This window comes from Grampus griseus (assembly GCF_964374135.1).
Source record: "Grampus griseus genome assembly, chromosome: 7".
Taxonomy (NCBI): domain Eukaryota; kingdom Metazoa; phylum Chordata; class Mammalia; order Artiodactyla; family Delphinidae; genus Grampus; species Grampus griseus.
This window is the reverse complement of record NC_139001.1, coordinates 1,554,341-1,563,633: the sequence shown is the minus strand read 5'-3', so window position 1 is coordinate 1,563,633 and position 9,293 is coordinate 1,554,341.

Here is a 9,293-nt window from a genome sequence, read left to right as displayed (position 1 = left end):
CTGGATATTGAATTTTAAAGAGTGGCTTTCAAACTCTGAGGAGTGGAGACCTCCTGTGGCACCCAGATTGAGTAGCCCCATTTCTCCCAGGTCCCCTCTCTTTCAACTAAAGATCCCTGGGCACACACAATGATCAGGTCCAGGAAGACTGACAAATGGAAGGAAGGAGGTGGGCTGCTAAGGGGACTCAGGACTTGAGGAAGAGACACGGGGAGTCCTTGGGGTCCCTCATGGGCTTCAGCCCAGAACTGACAACAGACACAGACAAAAAAGACCTCAAGAGCAGTGTATTCCCCTGGCCAAAGGACGGGGCAAGGGTCGTCTAAGAGCAGGAAACTATTTTGGCAACGCCCGCCCTCCTCCAGCCAAACACCAAGTGGACAACTGCCCCCCACCCTCCTCTGGGTTCAGCAGGGCCGACGGGGAAATTGGTGTTCCATCCCAGCCCCTCTCTCTCCACCCTGCCTCACAGAAGCAGACGGCCTGCTCAGATTCCCCTGCCTGGTGGTGTCAGGAGGGTGATATATTACCTGTAGGGGAAAGTAGCTTGAATGCTGGTGGATTTCTCATCTGAAATCAGGGAGGCCAGAAGCAAGTGGCAGCCATTTCTTAGTCCTGGAAAACATCCCTCATGAAGGGGGGAGTAAAGACGTTTTCACATCAAGGGACACTAAGATAATTTGTTGATAATAAATCTACCCTTGAAAAGTGGCTAAAAGAAGTTCTTTAAACAGAAAGGAACTGGTAACAGAAGAAGACTGGAATTTCAGAAAGGGAAGAAAAACATTAAAATTGGTAAAATAAGGGTAAATCTCATCGATAATCCTTTTTCTCATGAGTTTCTTAAATATACTTGATGGTTGCAGCAAAATATAACATCACTGGATGTGGTGCTCAAGACATTTAGAGGAAATACTTAGGGTCATGGTTTTTAAAAAGTGAGGAGGGAGGGTAAGAGGATTTAAATGGAAGCAAGGTCACTACACTTCACTCAAAACCTTGGTATTAGAGACCATAAGTTACATATGTGAATTGCAATACCTAGAGCAACCTCCAAGACAACACCACATGATAGACCCAAAAACACTACAAACAAATCAAGATGGAATTCTAAAAAAGTGCTCAGGTAACCCACAGGAAGGTAAGGAAAGGGAAACAGAAGAAAGGTAAACAGAGGAAATAAAAAATAAATAAATAAAACCACAGACAAGCCCTAACACATCAATAATTACCTTAAATGTAAATGGTCTAAATATACCAGTTAAAAGACAAAGATTGACAGAGTGGATTTTAAAATAACAACAACCATGATCCAACAACACTCTGTACATAAGAAATGCACTTCAAATATAACAATACAGGTAGGTTGTAAGTAAAAGGATGGAAAAAATGTATGCCATGAAAACACTAATAAAGAAAAAGCAGGAGTAGCACTCTTAACATCACATACAGCAGACTTCAAGAAGAACTACTAGAGACACAGAGAGACATCACATAATGATAAAAGGCTCAATCCAACAGAAGCTATAACAGTTCTAAATGCTGTGCATCAAATAGAAAGCATTAAAATACATGAAGCAGAAACTGATAGACCTTAAGGGAGAAATAGACAAATTCACAATTATAGTTGGGCTCTTCAATACACCACTTTCAACAACTGAAATGACTGTTACACAGAAAACCAGCAAGGTTATAGAAGAACTGAACAACACAATCAACCAATGGTATCTAACTGATATATAGAGAAAACTCTGCAAGCAACAGAATAATATACATTGTTCTTCAAGCAACCATGGAACATTCACTAAGATAGATCATATTCTGGGCCACAAATCAAACCTCAACAAGTTGAAAAGATTTAAATCATATACAGTATTTTCTCTGACCATAATGGAATCAAATTAGAAACCAATACAGAAAAACAACAGAAAAATCACTAAATACTTAGAAATTAAACAAGGCACTTCTAAGTAATCCATAAGTCAAAGAGGAAGTTTCAAAGGAAATAAAAGAAATACATAGAACTGAATGAGAATGGAAACATGACAAATCAGAACATGTGGAATACAGCTAAAAGAAACGCTTATAAATTTTTAAGTGCTCTCATTAGAAAAAAGAAAAATATCACAAATCAACATTCTAAGTTTCTACCTCAAAAACTAGAAAAAGAATAAAATAAACCAAAAGCAACCAGAAGAATGGAAATAGTAAAGAGCAGAAATCAATGAAATTGAAAACAGGAAAACAAATGAGAAAATCAATGAAACAAAAAGCTGATTCTCTGAAAAACAATCAGTAAAGTTGATAAACCTCTAACAAGACTGACTGAGCTAAAAAGAGAAAAGATATAAATTACCAATATCAGTAACGAAATATCAGGGATGATAATGGGGGCTATCACTAGGCTGCCTGCAGATATTACAAGGATGATAAAGGAATACCACAAACAATTTTATGCTCATAAATTTGGCTACTTAGAGGAAATAGACCTGTTTTTCAAAAACTACAAACTACCCAAGCTCAACTAAGATGAAATAGATAAGCTGATTAATCCTAAAACTATTAAAGGAGTTGAATTTGTAATTAAAAACTCACAAGTGATTATTGACAAAGGGACAAAAGCAGTTGAGTAGAAAAAGGATAGTATTTTCAACAAATGATGCTGGAGTAGTTGACCATCCATAGGCAATAACCAGACTAAGTCAAACCAAAACAAACCAACCCCCCTCAGCCTCAACTCCAGACCTTATGAAAAAACCAACTTAAATGGATTGTGAGCTTAAATGTAAAATTACAAAACTTCTGGGGAAAAAAAGACAAAATCTTTGGGACCTAAGGCTAGGTGAAGAGTTCTCAGATTTGATAACAATGTCAAGAAAGGAAAATCTGATCAATTGGATCTCAACAAAGTTAACAACTTTTGCTCTGTGAAGAGGATGAAAAGCCGAGCTCCTGAGTGGGGGAACATATATGCAAACCACATATCCAATAAAAGACTTGAATTTAGAAAATATAAAGAACTCTTAAAACAACAATTAAAAAAGCAAACAATTCAATTAGAAAATGAGCAAATACTTGACAGTAAGCCTGGCAAATTCGCACATGAAAAGTGAAAAGAAGTTCACTATCATTAGCCATTAGGGAAATGCAAATTAAACATGAGGTGAGGTATTAATGCACACCTATCAGAAGCGCTAAAACAAAAAAGAGGTAACACAAAATGCTGGCAAAGATGTGGAGAAACTGATCCCTCATTCATGCCTGACAGAACGTAAAATGGTGCAGCTTCTCTGGAAAACAGTTAGCAGCTTCTTGTAAAACTAAACATGCAACTACCATACGACCCAGCAATTGTTCTCTTGAGTATTTCTCTCACAGAAATGAAAACTTAAGCTCACACAAAAACAGTACGCCAACATTTATAGCAGTTTTATTCATAATAGTCAAAAGCTAGAACAGTTTGGGTCTCCTTAAAGGAGTGAGTGGCTGAATAAACTGCAGTGCACCTACACTGTGCAACAGACACTCAGGATCAACAAGGAGCCAAGTACTGATACACACAACTTGATGAATCATGAGAGAATTACACAGAGTAAAAAAATCCTATACATGCACCACAATGTTCATTGCAGCACTATGTACAGTAGACAGGGCATGGAAGCAACCTAAAAGTCCATTGGCAGAGGAATGGATAAAGAAGGTGTGGTACATATATACAATGAAATATTACTCAGCCATAAGAAAGAACAAAATAATACCATTTGCAGCAACATGGATGGACCTAGAGATTGTCATACTGAGTGAAGTAAGTCAGACCAAGAAAGACAAATATTATATGATATCGCTTATATGTGGAATCTAAAAAAATGGTACAAATAAACTTATTTAAAAAACAGAAATAGAGTCGCAGGTGTAGAAAACCAACTTATGGTTAACCGGGGGGAAAGCGGGGGTGGAGGGGGATAAATTGGGAGGTTTGAGTTGACATATACACACTACTGTATAAAAAAATAGGTAACTGATAAGGACCTACTGTATAGCACAGGGAACTCTTCTCAATACTCTCTAATGACCTATATGGGAAAAGAATCTAAAAACGAGTGGATATATGTAGATGTATAACCGATTCAGTTTGCTGTACACCTGAAACAAACACAGCATTGTAAATCAACTATATTCCAATAATTTTTTTTTTAAAAAAATAAAACTAAGGGGCTCACCATATGGATCTTTTCTAATGATCTTATTTGGTGGCTGATATAATAGATTTTCTTATGTTGATCGATCATCTTATTCTTCAACTGAACCCTGACTGTTGTGCACTATGCTTTTAATGCTCTGCTCCATTCCACTTGTTTATATTTTTTACATTAATATTTCTGAAGGAGACTGTGCTGAAATCTGCCTGCGCATTCTGTTAGCTTTGTGTGCTACTATTATGATGACTTAATAAAAAGTATTTGGATGTTTCACTTTTCTATCTCTGCTCTCAAACAGTTTGGGTAGCATTAGAATGATGTGTTCTTAGGAAGATAGATATATTTATCCTTGTATTTCTTGCAGTTTTTGCTTTAAAGGTTTTAATATTGTATTATGTGGCACAGAAGAAATTTGACAGGTATTCATTTCTGTTCTGTTTTGTTTTTCTTATGTCGCTCTTCCCATAATCCTTTTTCTCTACTCCCCTGAGTCCCTTTGCTTAATGCATCTCTTGTAGCGGCATATCTGTACGTTTTGGAGTTTCAGCCTAGAATCTTTTTTCCTATTGATAGATGAGTTTTACCCATTTATATTTAATATGACAATTATTTTTTTCTAGTTCTGTCATCTTATTTTGTCTTTTTAGGGATTATTTGTTTAAGCTATATGACTCATGCTGTTTGTGTGTTTTGTGTGTGTGTGTGTGTTTGTGTGCGCGTGTGATTTGGGTGTTTTTTGTCTGTTTGTGGTCTAGTGGCTGCTTATAGCTTTTATTAATATAGTAAAACCTCTGTTTGTTTCTTTTATCCTTTCTCATAACTCTCCTTCCTCTCTTCAACCTCCTAGTTTAGGTTACAGTGTATTTTTAATTTCTTGTGATTATCTTTAAACAGTTTTATGAAAGACTAAAATTTCTGGTACTTCATCAATCAGTTTAAGTATTTATTTCCCACTCCATCTCCTAATTTTGTTGTTATATTATTATTTCTTCACTGGCAAATCTATAGAATCAATTCTGCTCTACAAATGAAATTCACATAGAAGCTTAGCTATAGTTCTGTATTTATATTCAGGGTATCATCAGAGTTTTGAGGACATCTTCTTCCTTCATCTCTCAGCTGACTGGATTTTGTGAAGTCTTTTTTTTTTTTTTCCTCAAATAGAGCTTGGAGGTGCCATTTCCCCAATCCTTTCATGTTTGAAATTGTCTATATGTTTTCTTTACATATGAGCAACAACTTGTCTGGGGGATACTCTGTAGGCAGAGAAAATCAAAGGCCAGTCTGGTTTCTCTCTGGTGGCAACTTAACCTTTACTTTTTCTTCCCCAGATGCTCACAGGATTCTTTATTTATTTTTGAAATCTAGTCATTTTATTAGGATATGGCTGTTCTGTTCAAATTTTTCTTATGATATAGTATGCCTCTTCAATGAGCAGATTCAGGTCTTCTTTTATTTCAGTTTTCTTCTATTATATCTTTGCATCTTTAGTTTTTTGGTCCTATTTGTTCTGTTCTCTTTTGGGGGGAACATCAAGTTTGAGTATGTTATTCCTTTTTTTTTGTCTGTCTTCCAGATCTATTATTTTCTCTCTAATCATGTTAACATTGTTTTCTTCAGCTATATTTTGCTCTTTCAAATTCTTGACTTTTTAGCAATATCCACTCATTTTTTCTATTTATTTCATGACTTTTATTTCTGTGTATTTAAAGATTTCTCTTCCATTTCTTTGTCTGAACTCTAGCAGTTTATTTTTTATCTCTTGGGACTTATGTACTTTGTATCTCTGCTTTCAGTTTTTGTTTTCAGGAAACTGTGTTTTAACGTTTCTTTGACATCAGGAGGAATTCTTTTACTTGAAATGTTTTTATTCTCCTTTGAAAGTGTGTTTTCTCTTGCCCTTTGATGACAATGCTGTTTCCTACATTTTTCTGAATGTCTATGAAGGACATGGGTGCATCTTTTGACTCGTGTTTAGATTGGAAGGGGGCCATTTCTTTCAGTAGCATCTTGCTGAAAATGCTGTGGGAAATGGGCAGAATGGCTGAGGAAGGAGGCAGCCTTGTTTCAATATTATTGAGAGCAATCTTTAGAAACCAGCTCTCCTGTTCACTACTCCTGGGCACTTATTCATGCTTCTACTCTGAGCATCCTCATTTCTCCCCTCCCAAGTGGGCCGGGGGTCTGATTGGCTCATGTGGCATCTTCCATGTCCCAGACTTGGTGTAACTCAGCATTTGTCTCTCCTGCTGGCTGTGATGACCACTGTCCCTCTCCACCCTCTCCACCCAGCTGCACCAACAGCCAGTTTCTTCTAAAAATAACTGCAATGAAAGAATATTTATCACAGGCTTGTTATGACCCAGACACAGTTCTAAGCGCTTTGCATGGTCATCTCACGTAGCCCCTCCTCAACACTAAGAGGTGATTATACACCCTGTTATTGGAGGAAACGGAGATGGGGGCTGAGCAAGCTGCAAGGAGTCACAGCCTTGCAGGTGGGATATGGGCTCAGCTGCGGGCCTCAGGTGGTCTGATTCCAGGGCCTACCTTCTCGACACCATGTACCTTGTCTTCCACACTCTTTACACGACTTCATTTGTCCTGGCACCCTGTGGGGTTGGACAGGGTGCAGGGACCCCGGTGCTCCAGTAAGGGACCATTGATTGGACACATCAGAGCTGAGACACCTATACTGAAGAACAGCCTTGTTTCCCACCTTTGCAGGTGGGCTCAGACGGTTCTTGGCAGTGCTTGCTCAGGGACGTGTGTCAGGATGTTTCCTGGTTTCTTTGGTGGCAGGTTTTATTTTCAGAGTGTGATTGATAAGGGGATGCATCACCTGGATTTCCTCCAAGGGAGGACTGTTGCCCCAGCTTCTGAGTGTGCTGGAGCAGACACCCCCATAACTGTCAGAACTTCCACATCAAGGTTGGCTCAAGGCAGGTGAATAAAGGCCGGACACTGGGACCAGTGAGAGGCAATGCCAGTGGGCTGTCCTTCCCTCTCCACACCTGGCTGTTCCTTCTCATTCTCTCTGACTTCCATGGGTCTTCACCCAGACACTGCTGCCTCTTCCCTTTGGCAGTGCTGGCCCTGTCCAGAGTCTTCTCTTAATGTCACATTCCTCCTCCCAGCTCTGGTGACCTGCATTGCCACCCCTCTCTCCTCTGGATCTGGACAACTTGCCTTCCAGCCAAACTATGACCCAGTCTGGCCTCACCTTTCTGGTCCATCCCTACAGGAGGCCCGCCGGAGGCCCTGATGTCAAGCCCCGCCCCGCCCACCATCCTCTGGCCCCGCTCCACCACAGTGCCTCGCCCCGCCCCAGTGTCCACTCAGACCTGCTGAAGGTTTTGTCACCATATCTCTTCCCTGACACCCCTTCCCCTCCCATGGCTGCCCACTCTGGTCCAGGCCCAAGTCTCACCATGACTCAACGTTCGCTACCTGATTCTCCCCTCTCACCAGAGGCTCCGACACCAGTCTGGTGGATGAATTCCCTACAATACCACTGGCAACACCTTGTAAATCTTCAGGGGTCCCTGCCCCTCCCTGAGGCTGGGTAAGGCCCCAACTGGGCCGACTCCTGTGTCGCTGGCTCTGCCTCCCTTGTCCCTGCCCCCACTTCCCATATTTCTCTACTGGCCTCGCCCCCACTGCTGGGCCCACAGCTCCTCTCCCCGCCACCTGAAACACCTGTACCCCTGACAGACGCAAGGTTGCTCCCACCCAGCCTGGAGTAACCCCCGCTCAACTGCAGAGATGATCACCCAGGTAATTCAGGGGCAAGACACAAGTGCCCACCTGGATGGTCCAGTAGGAGGAGGGATTGTGGCGAGGCTCCTCATGACGATTCAGATGTTCACACGTTTGCGTCTCATCTGCCATAGACTGCTGGTGCTCCCAGGATGGGAACTTGCCCGCTGCTTCTTCTCTGGCCACAGAAATTCCTTTCACACGAAATATGAGTCAGGTAGCTTCCTTCCCCCCAGAGACCAGTCATGGAAGCAGAGGCCGGCTGCGGCTGAGACCACAAATGGGGGCTTGGGTTTGGGTACCCCTCATGCCTTCATGGGGGCGCAGTGCGTTTGCCACTTCTTCACTCTCTGTTCCTAGTTCCTCCACATGGTGCCCTGTGGGCTTCAATCACAGCAAACATGTGAGACAGAGCTTTAGAAGACACACAGCGCCCTGTGATTTTAACCCAAGCTGATGCAATTACCCTAAATGAAGCTAGCTGAGGGTGTCAGGGAGGAGCTGAGGGTGTCAGGGAGGAGCCGCGAGTGTCAGGGAGGAGCCGCGGGTGTCAGGGAGGAGCTGAGGGTGTCAGGGGGGAGCCGAGGGTGTCAGGGAGGAGCCGAGGGTGTCAGGGAGGAGCCGAGGGTGTCAAGGAGGAGCCGAGGGTGTCAGGGAGGAGCTGAGGAATGTGGAATAATCACCATGTTTTGGTCTGTGGTTAATGCTTTGCATCAAGATGGCATCAAATGAGGGATAAAGAAGTCAAACATTTTAATTGACTGATAACGATGTAAGATTCTTTGATTATGCAAAAGGGCCCTCAGGTAGCAAAGTGTCTAGAGCAAAATTCAGCCTGGTTTTTTACCCCATTTCGTCTGTGTGCTGTCTACTGAAGTGAGCAGATCACATGAGTCTCCTTCTGGGTTCTGGTGGCTTTCTCCTCTCCCCCCACCAACACTTCTGACGTCTCCCTTCCGAGGGCCCTCCGAGGCCCCCTCACACCTCCCTCCCCAGGAAGCCCCTCCCACCTGCCTCCTCAGGACACGCAGGTGTGTGGTGTTGGCCATCCTAGGTAGCTGTCTGCACCATCCTAGGTAGCTGTGGTCCAGAGAGGGTGGAGGAACTTCCAGGCCAGGAACCACGTGGCTGATCTGTCTTTGCCCAGCGCTGAGCTCAGGGCTCCGTGCAGCCAGGTGCTAAGCTTCGTCCAGCCCCTCCCCTGCCTATTTTTTCTCTCTAACCAGATTGAGTTCATCCCTCTTGGCTCCCACCTCCTTCCCCCCCTCCATTCTCGGGTTTGCCTTGGGGTGGAAAAAGTCTTTCTTTGAAGGACAGCCAACTGGTTCTACCTGT